Here is a 17,743-nt window from a genome sequence, read left to right as displayed (position 1 = left end):
TTTTCATCCCTACCCAAAAAAAAAAAATTCTCATGCCCTCTTGAGGACCTTTCTATACCCATGCCATGCATAGGGACTTACATGTATTATGTGGATGGCTTTCTATACCAGAGAGGGATGAAGGACAATGCGAGATCAGATGTCGGCCGGTCTCTTCTCTTATTTACAAATAAAGAGACATATATCCTTCAAGGAAGGATATATGAAAGAGGCACAAAGTTTCTCTTCATTTCCATAAACTAGACTACTGTATGAGGGTATCAAAAAACTCTGGGTAGACTTTTGTTAACCTGGCAGTAACTGAGGAAATGACCCTGAAGTAACATCTTTTGCCATTCCAGTGGTACCAAAATTTAGGGGGTAGGGCAAATATAAATCACTATCGCTATAACTTGCAAAGTATCAATCACAGAACAACGAAATACATCTTAAAATGGTTTAATTTACATCCTTTATACATATTAATCATCATAGGGAAAATTGGTATCCAGATGAGGTCACCAGAGGTCAAAAGGTCACAAAAATCTAATGTTAATATTTCACAATAGTGCAGAAAGTCCCTATCAAAATCACAGATACACAAATTTTTCTGATTTATTCCATGTGAATCCTGTAGAAAACATGTTACTGACCATTTTTGGTATGCAATATTAACCCCTTTATGTCTAATTGAGCCACAAAATGTAAAGAAATATTGCCAGAAATTCAAAAGCAGGCTTTTGCCGTTCATAATGTTTGAAAATGCAATGTCATGCTTGTATCCTCTTATTAGGAAATTTCTGGGGTCCGTAGTACGCGAACACATGCTATGTCACGGACACCTCCTACTCCTCAACGTGACATTTACAGCCAAAAATGTGTTATATGTATGTTCTTGCATCATCCTCAGTGAGTCTTAACTCTTATTCTTGCGCTAGGGCACTTCAGTGGTTTGATCATCAGACCTGCCTTGTCAAACAAATAGGAAGACGGAGCTACATCATACTTTAATAGCTCTTCCATTGCCCTTCCTCAGACCCTAGCAACCTCAGTTAATCTCTTTATGTGGCCTTCTTTTTGTTTTCCTAAGGATTTTCCTCTGACCTGCTCTCCTGGCATGTGGATGCTGAGAAATGTCTTCAGGTTGGTTCTATGGATAGTTGGGGAGAATCTTACTGTCAGTCTTTCTGTTCTCAGTGCTTCATAAGCTTTGGCCCCAACTTCCATGACAGAAAGCAACTGGCTTCTGATATCAGACGTTACTTCTTGGGTCAAGATGTTGCAAAGTTTCACTTGGATTGGAGTCGGCTCAAATGGGTTAGCATTGCTCTCAGTTGTTGTAAGTATTGCTTGAACTTTCTGTTCCCCACCAGTAATTTCAGTTTTACTGATTGTGCTCTCGTCAAACAAATGTTTAGCCACACCACTTAACTCTCTGTGTAAGTTGTCATTGGCAAGCATTTCATGGTAGATGAGCTCCCACATTGCCACAAATTTCTTTTTTTGGGTGTTGCCAATGATACCTGAGGCACTATTTTGGAATCTGTTGATAGTTTGTTCTAACACCATATCAGCTCCGACTGCAATGAATTTTCCATCAGTCCGCTTCACAAATTTTCCCACTTGGAATGCTTCATGGATATGAGGTGCAGTGTCAGGTAGCTTGCTCTTGTCATCCAAATGTAGTGAACACCATCTCAGGTAGTTGGTTGCATCAAATGCTGCAAAGACAGGAAGCAGGGCCTGTATTGCCAGGAGATGTAGATCCCAGTTGCCTTCACGGTCACTTTGAATCAGGTTTCCACTTGCAGTATCAGGTAGATGAAGGTGTCCCAGTATTTGAATGTTTCCTTTGTTACTTCTGGCACTGAAATTAATTGTCAGTCTCTGAAAAGTTGAGAACTGCCCTCTTTGAATCTTTGAAACAAGTTCACACTTTCTTCTGTGGATGAAGCGACCTTCTCCTTCATCTCAGCCAACAATTGAGCTGCTCCTCATGAATCGTGTTGTTCTCCGCATCCCTGAAAAACTCAGTCCACTGTAACCTGAGCAGTGCTTCCTTGAGAAACTGCAGTCCTTTAAATGATCTTGAATAGTTCTTTCCCTTTAAAACCAACTCCACAACATTCACTTCAAAGACCCCACTCTCAACAAAAATGTTTTCTGCCCCACTCCCCTTTAGATACTTCCCAGTGCAGCTGAGGGCAACCTTTGCTATGTGAAATGATCCCATGCATAGGACAAGATCCTGAAATTCTTCTTGACGGATCACTTGTATTTCCAGTGCGATGTGGTACACACCTTCATCACAAGTCACCGGAAGTTTCAGCTGATCTAGGTGCTGGAGTATTCCTTGGAAATTCTTTAAAAGCTTTGTACAGTACACTGTATCGTACTGTGTCACTGGTTATGGAAGTACAGGGAGAAACCTACTCACTTCTTTGGGATATCTCTCTGAGAGAGGACAGCATTTGTTTCCCCTCCAGGATGGCATTGTCTGTGCTGTGGGTCGATTATTGACTGAGGATTGTGATGGGACAGATCCAAATGAGCAAGAGACCATGCTATGTCTTGTGTCCTAACATCATCTAAAAGGCCTTGATTCACTGGATGCGCCTCAACATTGTAGTCTATGGGCAAGTCCACTTTTTGCTGGTTTGTGGAATGTCCGCAGTACTTAGCGCTTCAGCTCACATATAAATGTCTTCTGGCCATGTTCTGTTCTTGTCTCTGAAATCTTGGGTTTACCCATTCTTGAACCATCATCATCTTAGAACAGCACACTCACTGCTCACTGCATCATGGCTTTCACCAATGTCTGACAAGGTTGCTTCATCATGATGAAAATTGTCAAAAGCAACTATAGTGAACTATGAACTGCCAAAATGACTAGGAAGGGAACCTCATCACTACTTGACCGAACTGTAAATTTAGCCATGTCAGTGTGGTGGCACAACAGCTCATCATAGCTATTACACATTACTGGCTGAAGCTTGTTATCAAAGTGACACTCTTGCATGCATCTTAAATTGCCTGGCTATTTATCATATGCATAGGCGTTCGTTTTCTACCACGATGCATAATATGATACAGAATTTTTAGTTAATCCCTGCACCTGTCTACATTTCACTCCAGATACCCCACAGTCACTCTCATCATCACCTTTCATTTGTTGAAGCATTTGCAAATGAATTCACATCAAAATTGAAAAGTGCGGCAAAAAATTTGAGAAGCGGCTCTGGTACTACCATATTAACAGTTGCTGTTTCTAAATCCTGAGCATCACAAAACCTATCCTGCAAGTCAAAATCTAATTCCAATAGGCACTGCCTGATCATTTCTGCACACTTGAATGGGATCTGTGCTGTGGATAATTTCTGCCAAATTTTCGGCTGTTACACTGTTACTGAAAAACATCTGAGACTTGTTGACCTGCTTTGGTTTAGAGAAAGAATTTTGAACAAAAGTGATTTGCAAACAGGACTTAAACTCTGTCTATTTACACAAATCTCTGAACCTAGTTCACGATTCATGCATTCTCTAACATAACTGAGTTCATAACCATCACCCTGGCTAAGTCTTGTCTATCTCTGCATCACAGATAACCATGCTCTTTTCATAGCATTCATTGGCTGATTCCCCACAGGGTTGGCTTTAGCATGATCATATTTCGTAGGTATTTTTTTATACATGAAATGTGGTAACACAAGTCGGCTCCAAACACAGAATGCTCATCCTGCAAAGTCACAAGTATGGACACAAACATTATCCTGTAGAAATAGAGTTGCTGCCAAGAATTTTTTGACTGGTTCCATTTAGCACGTGTTCAGGCACTACAGACCCCAGATTCACCTGAAGTTTCCTAATCAAGAGGATACAAGCATGGCATTCACTTTCAAACATTAAGTGAACAGCAAAGCCTGCGTTTGAATTTCTGGCAATATTTCTTTACATTTTGTGGCTCAATTAGACATTAAAGGCATTAATATTGCATACCAAAATGGTCAGTAACATGTTTTCAAAGGATTCATCTGGAACAAATCAGAAAAAATTAGTGTATATGTGATTTTGATGGTTACTTTCTGCACTATAGTGAAATACTGATTTACATTGGATTTTGTGACCTTTTGACCTCTGGTGACCCCATCAGAATACCAATTTTCCCTATGATGATTAATATGTATAAAGGATGTAAATAACAACATTTTAAGATGCACAGTATTTTGTTGTTCTGTGATTGATAATTTGCAAGTTATAGCAATTTATATTTGCCCTACCCCTAAATTTTGGTACCATTAGAGTGGCAAAAGGTGTTATTTCAGGAGTCATTTCCTCAGTTATTGCCAGGTTACCAAAAGTCTACCCAGACTTTTTTGATACCCCTCATAGTGTACTTTATGGAAATGAAGAGAAACTTTGTGCCTCTTTCATGCATACGGGGACCCCTCAGCCAATGGACTAATATCTTTGGGCACTGTTAGGAACTATGGAAACTTGTTACTCGCACCCCTTACATAATCTTAACATGTTCAATCCAGGGTTCGGACTTCTGACCCTCATCACCTCTTCCATACTCCAACCACAAGTCAGTCACACACACTCTCTCACTCCCAGGGGATCCGCTTCCTGACCCCCCCTGAAGGATCAGCTCACATGTTCTCACAGCTGGTTGATTCGCACCCCCTTCTCTCTCTCCCTGTCTCTGGAGTTACCAAGTTATTCTGCTTTCTACATCGGGTGCCTCTGAGGCATGCAACTGTTTCTTTCGCCCGTTGTTCCTCTCTCTGTGCTGCTCGGGTTGTAACTCCCATTATGGCACTCCTGGAGAGAGCATCAGCTACTATTTGTTTTCCCTGCTACGTGCTCAATTCCCACGATATCAAACTCTAACAGCCGCTCGATCTAACGAGCCTGGCCAGTGGTTGAATTCCCTTTCTTGAATAAATCTCTCAATGGGCAATAATATGTGCTTATTTTGACTTCATGGCCTAGCAAAAAGTATTGATGTCTCTCTAGCATCCATAGAATCGCCAATGCCTCTCCATCGAAGGTACTGTAATTCTTCTCTGCTCCTTTTAGTGCTCATGATGCAAAACAAATAGGTTTTTCATTCCCTGCATCATCAACTTGGGAAATTACTCCCCCAGTAGCTATACTGCTCGCGTCAGTGGTTACTAGAAATGGTTGATCGAACTTTGGATAAGCTAACAGTTCATTGCTAGTGAGTGAAATCTTTAATTATTGAAAAGCTATTTCTTTCTCTTGTCCCCAATGAAAATCTGATGGTTTTCCAATGAATCTAGTGGTCTCGCTATTTCACCAAAATCTTTTATGAATTTATGATTGTAGCCTGTGAGCCTGAGGAAACTGGCTACTTCTTTTGCATTCTTCGGTTGGGGAAATTCTTTAATTGCTGCTACTTTATCTGCACAAGGCTTAAGGCCTTCAGATGTTATGATGTGGCCCAAAAGTTCAACTTTTTGCCGAAAGAATTTACATTTTGTTAGATTAATTATCATACCATGTTGCTGTAAAGCTTCTAAGACTTCAATAATGTTTTTCTACTGTAGCCCCTATTATGATTATGTCATCTAAGCATACAAACACGTTATACCTTAATTGGGAAGCTAATACGGACATCATAACACATGAAAAATGGGCAGGAGCATTCTTTACTCCAAAAGGGAGGTACAGTAATTATATTCAAACAGTTGATCATTAGCTATCAAGGCTGCCTTTTCTTTGCTACAAATGATCTAGTTATAACTGAAGTTATATTTTTGTTCTTTAGGAATTTCCATTTTTTTAAATTGATTTGGTATTCTTGTGTTTGAATATTTTCTTGTAATAATATCTGTAACATGTTCTTCTTTATAATATGTCAAATGTTTAATACACACTCATCATTTTTCAAGAGGTTCTATGTTAGTTGTTTCTTTGTTTCCATATTTCACAAAATTTCTTATTATGTTTTGTAGGCTGTCTTTTTTTACATGCTAGTTTTTACTGCAGATTTTCATTACACCTATTTTATTACATTTTTATTACATCTACGTGTGTCATCTTGTGTTACTGTCAATTTTTTTCATGGGCCTATTTGCTGCAGGAAGCACTTGTAAATGGATTATTACATCTTCCTTTACATGTTCTTACATGTTTATTTTACTGCATGCTTTTTCTTTCTTTTGGTATGTCTTGATTTTGAAGTAAAACTGTAAGGTGTCAAAGAAACGAGCAGGTAAAGGTTACTGCTGATTTATTACAGATCCAGGCGGCTTATATTGCGGCCGACTGACGCCGGCCGTGAGAGACAATGGAATTGACTGTGACCTGAGGTCGAAACAATAAACAATAATATGCAGTGAACGAAGTACGAATTACAATCTGAAACATACAGAGACACAATATAGATACAGTCTTGATGCCTGTGAATGAAGAAACATGTGATACACAATGTGTGACATTCGTATAAATACCATAAAGTAAAAATGATTAAAATGCGTGACCTGGCACGTTTTAGGCGTGACTAATTTAGCTTGAAGAAAACGGGAAGTCACCAAAGAAAACAAGCTCAGCGGAGACTTAATTAATGGCGCCGCCAAAACACTATCCTGGCGCCAATTGGTGACTTTACAAATACTCCCCCAAGACGAGGGACGCGTCTGATTAATCCCTGTACCTGGTGGGACGCTGAAGGTGCCGCGGCTCCTTGAGGATAACTGAGGGGCCTCCCGCCTGTGAGGCTGCTGTTTGGCGGTCCCTTCCTGGGGCGGCGCGCCTGCGGTGGTGAGGGCGTGCTGGAGTGCGTTTGGGCGGAAGGGTGCTGCGGCACGCTGCCGGGACTCTCCGACAGGAAGGCGGGCTTTAGCCGGTCTATGGAAACCCAGTCGTTCCTGCCTGGAAGTGCCAGCCGAACGCCTTGCTGTTCCGTTCAGCACGCGGGAAGGGTCCCCTGTAGGGCTTAGTTAGTGGTGGACGGACGGGCGTCGACTCTGGACGAAGACGTGGGTGGCGGATGACAGCTGTGGCGCACGAAGGTGGTTGCTCTGTCGATGTATGGCGCCTGCAAGGGGCTTAACTTGCCGCCACGCCGCGGAGCCTCTGCAGAGATGGGGAGTGGCGATCATCCGTCACGAGCTCTCCGGCACCACGAGGGGTTCCCCATAGGTTTGTTCAGCTGCGGATGGGGTGCCGTCGGCTCTGGGGCGGTCCTCAACCCGAGGAGGACCCACGGCAGCTGATGTTTCCAGTCCTCGGCGGTGCAGCGGGCCATGAGGGGATGACTTTGGGACCTGTGGAACCGTTCAACCAGGCCGTTGGCCGCTGGGTTTGTACGCTGTGGTGGTGTGGTGCGTGGTTCCCAGCAGTTGAGCCAGGGCAGACCACAGCTCGAGAGGAAAGCGGGGCCCCTGTCGGTTGTGATGTGGTCCGGGACGCTGCCGGCGGCTAACCCAACTGGAGAGCAGGGCCTCGGCGCACGCCGCTGGCGGTGGCTTCTTGCATGGGCGTGGCTTCGGGCCACCTCGTTGAACGGTCTACCACCGTGAGGAGGTATCTGGATCCGCCTGATGGGGGAAGGGGCCCGACGACGTCGATGTGGATGTGGCCGGCGGCGCCCTGGTTGTGGGAACTCGCCACCCCGACGTGCGTGTGACGACCCACTGTACTGGTCTGGCACTGCAGGCACTGTTTTGCCCAGGCTGTGGCGTCCTTTTTGCACCCCGTGCCAGACGAACTTTTTGAAAGCAGTTTGGCCGTGGTCCTGCCGGAGGGGTGTGAGAGGCCGTGGATGATGTCAAATACCTGGCGGCGGCGTGAGGCTGGAACCAAAGGCGGGGCTGGCCTGTGCTGATGTCACAGAGCAGGCTGGGGCCTCCGGGGCGAGGTCACGTCCCGCCACTTGAGGATGTGATGGCGGTGCGGTATGCTGGGGTTTCTGGGTCAGCGGCCTGTTCTCTGGCAAGGTCCTGGTAATCTACACCAAGCTGCACTGCGTTCAACTCGACTCTGGAGAGGGCGTCTGCTACGGATTTTTCTTGCGGGAGGTACCTGACGGAACAGGTAAATTCGGCTATGGCTGAGAGGTGGCGCTGCTGTCTGGAAGACCATGCGTCCCCTTGCTTCGTGAAAGCGTGAACCAGTGGCTGGTGGTCTGTGAAGATTGTGAAGGGCGTCCCCTCCAGGAGGAACTTGAAGTGCGAACTGCGCGGTACATCGCGCAGAGTTCCCTGTCGAAGGTGCTGTATCGACTCTGCGGATTGAACTTTGCTGAAGAAGGCGATGGGCTGGGGGCGCCGTTGATGATTTGCTCAGAACAGCACCGCAGGCAACGTTACTGGCGTCTGTCGTCAGCTGGAGGGAGCCTTGGGATCCTGGTGTGCCAAGGCGGTTGCCTTGGTGAGGGCGGCCTTCGTCCGGAAAAGGCCTGCTGCTGGCTGGGTCCCCAAGACAGGGACTTGGTTGACCTTTTAGGACTTCCGTCAGGGGGCGTGGTGTGCGCGATCCGGGATGAAGCGCCTGTAGAAGTTTACCATCCCAAGGAACTCCTGGACGGCCTTGATGGAGGTGGGTGTCGGGAACTTTGCTACGGCTGCCACTTTCGATGTAAGAGGGCGGACGCCTGTCGGAGATACCTCGTGACCCAGGAACTCTGCTTTCTGGACGCCGAATGTACACTTGTCAAAACGGACGACGAGGCCGTTTTCTTGGAGGCGCTGGAGGACTGCTTTGATGTGCCTCTGGTGTTCGCCAGAGACCTGGAAAATATGAGAATGTCGTCGACGTAGCAGCGCGCAGAATTTTAGGTCCCCAGGATGCTGTCCATGAGCCGCTGGAAGGTGGCCCGGCGTTCCTCAGCCCGAAGGTGGAGAAGGTAACACATAGGACCCGAAGGGCGTGATGATGGCTGTCTTTGGTATGTCCTCTGGCGCAACAGGTACCTGAAAATAAGATTTAAGAAGGTCCAATTTAGTGAATATTTTGGCCCCGTGAAAGGAGGCCGTGGGTCTTGCATATTGGGCAGAGGGTAGTGGTCGGGCTCCGTTGCAATGTTGAGCCGTCTGTAGTCGCCGCAGGGTCTCCAGGAGCCGTCCGGTTTCTGCACCATGTGGAGGGGGAGGCCCATGGACTGGAGGCTTTCCTGCAGATGCCCATCCGTTCCATCTCCCTGAATGCTTTTTTCGCCTCCTGAAGGCGCTGAGGGGAAGCCTGCGGAACTTCGCATGTGTCGGGGCCCTTTAGTCACTATGGTGGTATATGCCGTGCTTGGCTGGGGCCCGGGGACTTGGCGGCTCGCTTAAACACCTCAGGGAACTCCGACAGAAGGTGTGCGTACTGGTGGGGGGCGACGGGCGCTGATGGTGGGTCTGGGTCCCGCCGTTAACGGAGAGACCGGCAGGAGTCGGTATCGAGGAGGCGCTGCGCCCCACGCCGACTAGCAGGCCGGTGCGCCAGAAAATCGGCCCCAGGAGTGGGGTTCCTACGATCGCGACGATGAAGTCCCAGGAGTAATTCTGGCCAGGATGGAGATCGACAGGAGCCTGGTGCCGTGAGGGAGGATGGGGGTTCCGTTGGCGGCCGTCAGGAAGGCGGCCGGGTCTGGTGTCTGGTTGCGGTCCTCTCTGGATGCTGGGAAGACCGACTTGAAGGCTCCTGTGTCGACCAGCATCATCCTGCCGGAGACGGTGTCGCGGGACGAGAAACCTACTGTTTTTGAGGCCCTGGGTTCTTCGGCTGCCATGGCGGCCTGTCCTGCTGGCCCGCCGCCACCGTTTTTGAACGGTTGAACGAGCAGGGGGCAGGCAGTTTCGGGCGTCCTTTCCGAACCACTTGTGATAGCGACAGAAGCCCGGGACCACCGTCTACTGTGGTTCGGTGGGCGTCTGTTGGCGATGGCGTTGACGGGCTGCTCGTCCTCTTCAGGCTGGACGGAGCTGACCGGCTGAGTGGCCGGTTTAGCCGCTGTGAAGCCTTGACGGAGTCTGTGAGGTGTTGTGCCGCCTCTATGAGGTCCTCGACAGGCATGGTGTAGGTGAGCGATCTGGTTGCGTACTTCCGGGAGGAGTTGGCGAAGGAAAATTTTCAGAAGCTTATCTCCTGTCGCTTGTTCGTGCCACCGAGACTGGTGTTGACAGGAGATCCACGACCATGCCCCAAGCGTCTCTTGGATCGAGGTCGGGCGTGGATTATTGGCAAGGTCGATAGCACGGGCGGCCCGCCGGCGATGGGCAGGGAGCAAGCTTCGAGGAGGAACTTTTGTGGTGCTGTATGTGAGGGTGAGTGTTTCGGTACCCGCGAGATGAGTTTGTTGTACACGTCCTCCGGAAGGGCGTTGAGCACTGTGTCGGCCTGTAGGATTTCGTCCGTGAGGTCCGCGATTCTGAAGTGGCTCTCCACCCTGCGCAGCCACCTCGATGGGTTGCCCTGCGAAACGGCGGCAGCTTTAGGGTGAGGGCGGCCCGCGTGTGTTGCCCGGCCGCCGTGTGTTCGGGCGCTGGTGTGGAGTTGCGGGAGGCCTCGATGCGGGGCGCGGCGGCTGCGATGGGAGGTAGGTAAACCTCGGAGTCGCGGGGTCCGCGTTTAACTGCATGAAGGAGGGGATATCCGCGTCCATGCTCGCTCCTTTGACCCCCTTACTGGAGTAGGATACTCGCGTCGGTACGCACTTTTCGTGCGCGCCGTGTGGTTCCGCTAGTGACGCTGGTGGGGTGCGCCGACGAGAGTCAGCACGCTCAAACGCTGGTTACAGCGCGTGTTTGGGCCGCTAAGAGCGTTTTTGGAGAAATCCTGGAGCCAAGACTGAGTCGCCGTGTGAGTCCGCTAATGGCTCCGGATACTCGGGGGTCACCACTGTAAGGTGTCAAAGAAACGAGCAGGTAAAGGTTACTGCTGATTTATTACAGATCCAGGCGGTTTATATTGCGGCCGACTGACGCCGGGCCGTGAGAGACAATGGAATTGACTGTGACCTGAGGTCGAAACAATAAACAATAATATGCAGTGAACGAGCAATGAATTACAATACTGAAACATACAGAGACACAATATAGATACAGTCTTGATGCCTGTGAATGAAGAAACATGTGATACACAATGTGTGACATTCGTATAAATACCATAAAGTAAAAATGATTAAAATGCGTGACCTGGCACGTTTTAGGCGTGACTAATTTAGCTTGAAGAAAACGGGAAGTCACCAAAGAAAACAAGCTCAGCGGAGACTTAATTAATGGCGCCGCCAAACACTATCCTGGCGCGAATTGGTGACTTTACAAAACGTCTGTTAATTATTTATTATTTGTGATGTTGGTCTAATTTTGGTTGTGTATATCGCTTATTGTCTGTTTGTATTTTATATTTAGGTTCAATGGATGGAGTTGCTTTATTATGGTAACCAGCATTTTGTTTTGTTCTTATATAAGTCGTTTGGGTGGCTGTTTCTCATTATCTTGAAGCCCAGAAAAATTATTTGGTTGTTTTCTTCTGATATTTCAATGATGTTTTGGTCAATTTTTTCAGTTTTTATTTGTGATAGTACATCACGTGGGTTTAGGTCTTTTGATTTATTCTTTTTTTGTAATGTATTTTTTAATCTAATCTTTGTTATATTTTATCTTGTACATTGTTTGTTTGCTCCTTTTTATTGATTATATTACTATTTTATTTTTGGATAGCTTTAGGGGTTATAATTTTGTACATAGATTTTAGTCAGGTTATTAAACCTTCTTACTTTCTGTTCCGGTTTAATATCTCTCAATGACATTCCAGTTCTATCTTGAAGTGTTTTTAATTGTGCACTGTATATATACGTGCACACTTTATATCTTGCATGGTGATTCTGACCAGTTTATGCAAGATGGTTCACCAGAATTCCACACGAGTGGTCATTTGGCCCACGGTATGCACATCTAGAGCTGCTATGCCATGTTTTGTCTCTATCCATGCTCACTGCAAGTTTTGCATAGTGAGGGTTTAGTATCCTGTCATTCAAATTTTATATTGGTACTTGCAGTGAGGTTTCTTGATTTCCTATGCTTGGAACAGTAAGATTTCACAACCTTACACATTATTGTGTACGGATAATCTGATCTAACAAGGTGTTCTTGTCAGTTCGTTCATCTTCAATACTGGGTAATATGATTGTTCCCTGTTTTATTCCTTTAACTTTTGAGTATAAGATATTGTTTGATACCTCTCGGATTGATTTTTGGTAGTTGCTTTGACCAACCATATCGTAATTTGTCTTAAAATTATTTCAGCTGTTTAATGATATTTGGTGTTCAGTTTCAGGTATTTAGAGTTAGTTAGTTATAAATTATTTGTTTAACCAGACCTCTGAACTGTGACCAATTTTCATTTCCAAAAACAAAATCAAAATGACTCAAGGTTGGACTTTGTCTGAATTTAGGTACCCTCTTTTTGTTTTTGTTACCTCTAAAGGTTTTAACGTTTTTTATTTTATTTTTTTTCTTGACTGAAAGAATCCAAAGGGAGAATCAAGGGTGGGCCAGAGGTCAAATGCGTTGGACTAATACTCATTACACAAAAGATAGAATTCAGGATGAGGCGGTGCCCTCCTTCCAGGGAGGCCCTACAAAGGGAGGTGAAGTGTTGGCTGCTCTCGGACACCCACTTGAATATACATCTTACCCTCAGTGCCTTATGTGTTTCAGTCCATCCAGATTGGACCCAGCAGGCAGGGGGAGGTTTGACAATGTTTTATACCCTTGCTCATCCATATCAGGACTCCAGTTTTACCTGTGGAGAGGCATTTCATCCACCTGCGCCCTCCATTCAAGTTTGAAGACCAGAGTTTTTTGCAATCTAAATCCTTTAAGGTTCTTCATTATAAGCGTGTTTTGAAAAAATGAAAGAAAAATGAAATACTTTAGAAAAAACTTTTTAGGTCAGCAGATGAGGTGCAAGGTTTCAAAGCTTCAGATCACTCTGACATCATCTCAGCTGCCATGCTGTAAGGCCCCCAGTGGGTTTTTTCTGTGTCCATATTTATTGCAGTATTTGCATTGTAGGGTTAAAGAACACATGGACATCTCATTTTTTCAAAGGAAGATCTTGCCCGTATTCAATTTTTGCTAATTTTAGAGGTTACATATTTTTCCACGGGATACAGTATTGTAATTTTACAATACAGTAAAGCTCATTCTTTTCAAGTGGTTCTTCTTCATTATTGGGCAGTATGATTGTTCCTTGTGCACAATTCAGTGTCATATTTCATTACTTATGTCCTTGTTATTTATATACAGTATTCTATTGCATGATAGCACTGGATGATTTTTGACAGTTGCTTCAGTGAACCATGTTTTTGTGTCATTTCAAATGATGAATGTAAAGGATAGTTTTCATGTTTTAGTAATGGTTCTTGGTTTTCACTCTCTAGAATTAAGATCATTGATTAACTCTTTTTTCCCAGTATAAAATCAAAATGGGCCAAGGCTGGATCATGTGTGTTCTTCTTTATGCAACCTCAAAAGACTTCTACAGTTATTCTAATTTATTTTTCATTTAATTGGAAGGATCCACCCACCTCCATCAAAGATTTAAATGCAGAATTTTCCAGATACAAATAATTTTAGTCATTATCTTGAGTATGTTTTGATAAAAGGAAAAAACAATGAAAGTGAAACTAAGAGAGAAAAAAAATGGACTTTGATAAAAGGAAAAAAAAAACAATGAAAGCGAAACTAAGAGAAAAAATGGCTAACTATAGTTTAAGTAATCAGATGAGGTGCAAGGCTTCTGGGCCCAAATTTGATGTCCGTCACCACAGCACTAGGTGCATCCCTTAAGCCCGTAGCTGCACCCCTTTCATTCCTCTTACACTAAACTCCATTCATATTCCGTTTCTTCCATTTTACTTTCCACCATCTCCAAACAATTGTTTCATAGTGCAACAGTGAGTTTTCCTCCTGTTATACCTTTCAGACCTTTTTATTTGCAATTTCTCTTTCAGCACTGAATGACCTTGTAGGTCTCAGTGCTTGACCTTGGCTTAAATCTTATATTCCATTCTGTTCCAGAGCACTTGGACACTGCTTTTCTGCTGCCATCCTGTAAGGACCCCAACAATGGCAATGGGTTAGTGCTGGGGGCAGAGACAAATCTTAGGTTACAACCAAACACCCTAAAAGGGAATTAATAAAAATTGATAATACTAGTGTACATAATTTATTAGAGTAAAAAATAACTAAATCCTTGAAAATACTTTTAATAAACATCTCAAATACTTACAGCCTATATCTCTACAAAAAGCATGGTCTTATCACATCAAAATGACAAATTACATCACAACATCACAAAAATAAAGTTTTGTGAAAACTTATGTTAGTAGCTACAGTATAATGTGCTATATAATTAAAAAAACTCAATACTAAAACCTACAAATCATAAAGTAATGATGGTAACCATCTTCAATTATCTCTAATTCATACTGAGTGAACATTAGCATTACATATAGTGTAATGCAGAATGTTTAACATTAGGATTACATATAGTGTAATGCAGAATGTTTAACATAAGTATAAATCCAAATAAAAGTTCTCAGATCTATAAAATAATGCCTAACCTAATCTAGACTGTAACTTTTAATTCCTGGGTAATTATGAATGAGGTCAATAATTTCAAACTTGAATATTCATGTATTATCATACAATTTAACCAAACCATTGTAACTCTGAATTCCTGGAAAATTATGAAAACAGACAATCAATTCAAACTTTGATACAAGTATTATATAGTTAGCCAGACCACTGAGCTAAGTCACTTAGCTCTCACAGGGCTAGCCTGAGGGAACTGTCTTTATTGATAATAGTAATGCTTAGATTTCACATTAAATTACAGCTTTTTAAAAATTTTATAACTGGGTTATAATTGACAATATAGCGATTGACAAAACTTATTTGTTTCCAAAACTTGACATTCATTGCCAATTATATTTTGGAAATTCACATAAAAATATTTAACAGTCAAACTAGCTCGTACTATAAAACAGATGAACTCCTCCCATAATAATCTTTAAAATGGGAAGCCTAAAATACTTGGAAACATTCAATACTAAATCCTGAAAAAGATGAAATTAATTTGAATCACATACGCACAACATACACTTCTAATTGTAAACTGTAGAATAAAAATATATAAAACAATACCTGTACCATTTCAGTTTACTGTGTTACGTAACACATGAAAAACGTTCATGCCATTCTATGTTTTTACATCTTTGTAGTACAGCTCCTTTAGTAAAGTTCCCAATTATGTGACATGAACAATATAAAAATAACATGGTTTTGATGAATTTGGTATCTTTTCAACAAAATTTTGCTAGATCAAATTGGGCATTGCAACACTTTTCAGAGTCATTTACAAATATGTTTCAACATCCTAAATAAACATAGTTTTCCATTATCAAACACTAAATTAATATCAATTTTCACAAATGAAAACTTCTCATCTTGTTCTCCTTACAAAGTTCTCAGTAGTTTATTCTAATGAAATATTTAAAATTTTAATACACACTAATAATCAACTCTGTTATCAGAGACAAAATTCCATCACACACACAAACTATTTAGGATTTGGGAACTTGACACCAAAATATACCCAGCAAAATTGCTTCCCCTTCTCTGAAAAGTGTTACCCTGCCTATTATTGTATTTATAATTGAAAATGGCAAGTATTCACATACAAGGGAACTTGTACAGTACTGTGAAAGTTTACTAGAAATTAAAATAAAAAGTTTTTCTTCATGAGAGGTTTTTCAAATACATTACCTATGGCTTCAGAATCCAATATCACAGTTTTCTTTTATAAAGATTGTAATTTACATTTCCTTAGTATAATGTACATAACTGAGTTTCATGGGTGGATAGAAACTGCCAAAATGAAAACATTCTGTACATAACTGTCCATATACTTACATAAAAATTATGACATACAATCATAAAGGGTAATATAAATATTAAATATAAAAGATCTTAAGTTTGTACTTTCATGTGAGAAAGTTTATAATAGCAACATTAGCTAGAGAGAGAGAATATAAGAATGCCTACCAAAATGTTCCTTCAAATATGAAAAAATATAACCAAAATCTAGCATTGTCATTAACATTGTGCCATTGTCATTAGCATTGTGCCAGAGCTCACTCCTTGCTTTAAGAAAAATCTAATGTTATTGTCCTATTTACCTTTATCTAAATCTTAATATTTGTGATATATGAGTAAGGACCATATGCTAACAGTCTTACATAGAATAAAAGAGTAAGATCAATGGATATGGGTTCAGTCCCCACTTGAGAAAAAAAAAAAAAAACTAATAAAAGTTGCCATAATCGGTGTTCCCTTAACCTGTTGTGTTCGATAATATCCACGTGTACAGTATTTGCAAAGTTCCTTAGACATATTAGCTAAATATCCACTTGTAATGTATTGTTTCAGTACTAGTATTCCAAAAGTGTCTCTCTCGTTTGATAAACAATAATTAATAGCCAAGACTAGTGATTTAATGAATGATGATTCTCTTTAGGTAAGAACTAGGCTTAGGTGCCTCTTAACCCTAAACTTGCGATTGTTCTTTATATTTCTCCACCAACTTGACAGCCTGATTGGTTATAAGGGAGTTTAACTACATATTTCCATTATCATTATGTAGTTTAATCAAGACTGTTCAACCAGTTAGAATACTTGACTCTCATAAGGTTGTCCTGAAGCATTTGTCTTTAGTAATAAAACGGAGATTTTCTTAAAAACTGCAGAGCTTTCAAAATGTAATAACTGGATAAATCGCATTAACCAAACTGTTACAGTAAGTTCTTCATTTATACAATACTTGGTCTTAATTCTTGACTTTTATTTATAAGGCACTAGGTTTTTAACATATATTCAGAGCTGGTATATTAGTGTGTGAAAAATGAATTATGTACAAGAATTACAATGTACAATGAGTACTTCTCATAAAATTAAAATGACAGTGATTCAAGCAACCACCTTAATAAACTTATTTTTCCTAAAGTGCTTGGCCTCTTTTTCCTTTTATTGTTCTCTCACAGTTCTAGTAGCACTAAATTGTCATCCCTGGTGCATTTATCCTTTTCAAACTGGTTTTATTTAAGTACCTTAAATAAAACCACATGATTTACTACACACGTTTTTGTAACATCATTTGAAAAACATTAAGGATGAAATGTTGAAAACATCAGCATCATTTTTTAAAGATGAAGTATTGAAAACATAAGCATCGTTTTTAGCATAAACCAAAAGTTCTCTGATTTTTCAAGTTTATTTTTAAACATACTTGAGGATGCAAATACTACTGTAACTGATTAAATACAATTCCTCAACAAGTTCTTCAACAGGAGTACTGAGATCCATTTTTTTTTCATTTCAGGTTATTTGTTATAAAAAGTCAAGGAACTAATAATGCAGGAGTTTTCAAGGTCATCAAACATATTTTCTTTCAAGGACACTTGCAGTTGACCCATCCATATAACACATGGGAAACTGACAAGAATGAAAACATTTTTATGGTTCTTATTGAATATGAGAGCATTCCCATTAAATTTGGCAGTGCAAATAACTAGAATTCTATCCTGCCTACAGAATCTCCTTGTACTGTGGGTCACATGTTTACAAGGCACTTCAGTTTTGATATGACTGAAAATAAAAGTTGATAAACTTCAAATAATGCATTAAAAGCATGAAGACCACCTTCATATAAACATCTGCCTTCCTTTTAATTCAATATATATATACGT

General features: G+C 42.1%; 1 long non-coding RNA gene across 1 annotated transcript in view; it reads left to right on the top strand.

Moving 5' to 3' along the window:
• LOC136843790 (uncharacterized) overlaps positions 1 to 16,416 on the top strand; it is a 128,333-nt gene extending 111,917 nt beyond the window's left edge. Inside the window, exon 3 of the long non-coding RNA XR_010854678.1 lies at positions 14,016 to 16,416. This is a non-coding gene — a long non-coding RNA (uncharacterized lncRNA). The remainder of the gene's footprint in view (positions 1 to 14,015) is intronic.
• Positions 16,417 to 17,743: the final 1,327 nt, after the last annotated feature.

This window comes from Macrobrachium rosenbergii, chromosome 12 (genome assembly GCF_040412425.1).
Source record: "Macrobrachium rosenbergii isolate ZJJX-2024 chromosome 12, ASM4041242v1, whole genome shotgun sequence".
Taxonomy (NCBI): Eukaryota; Metazoa; Arthropoda; class Malacostraca; order Decapoda; family Palaemonidae; genus Macrobrachium; species Macrobrachium rosenbergii.
The sequence above is the reverse complement of the archived record's forward strand: the minus strand, read 5'-3'. Positions and strand labels throughout refer to the sequence as shown.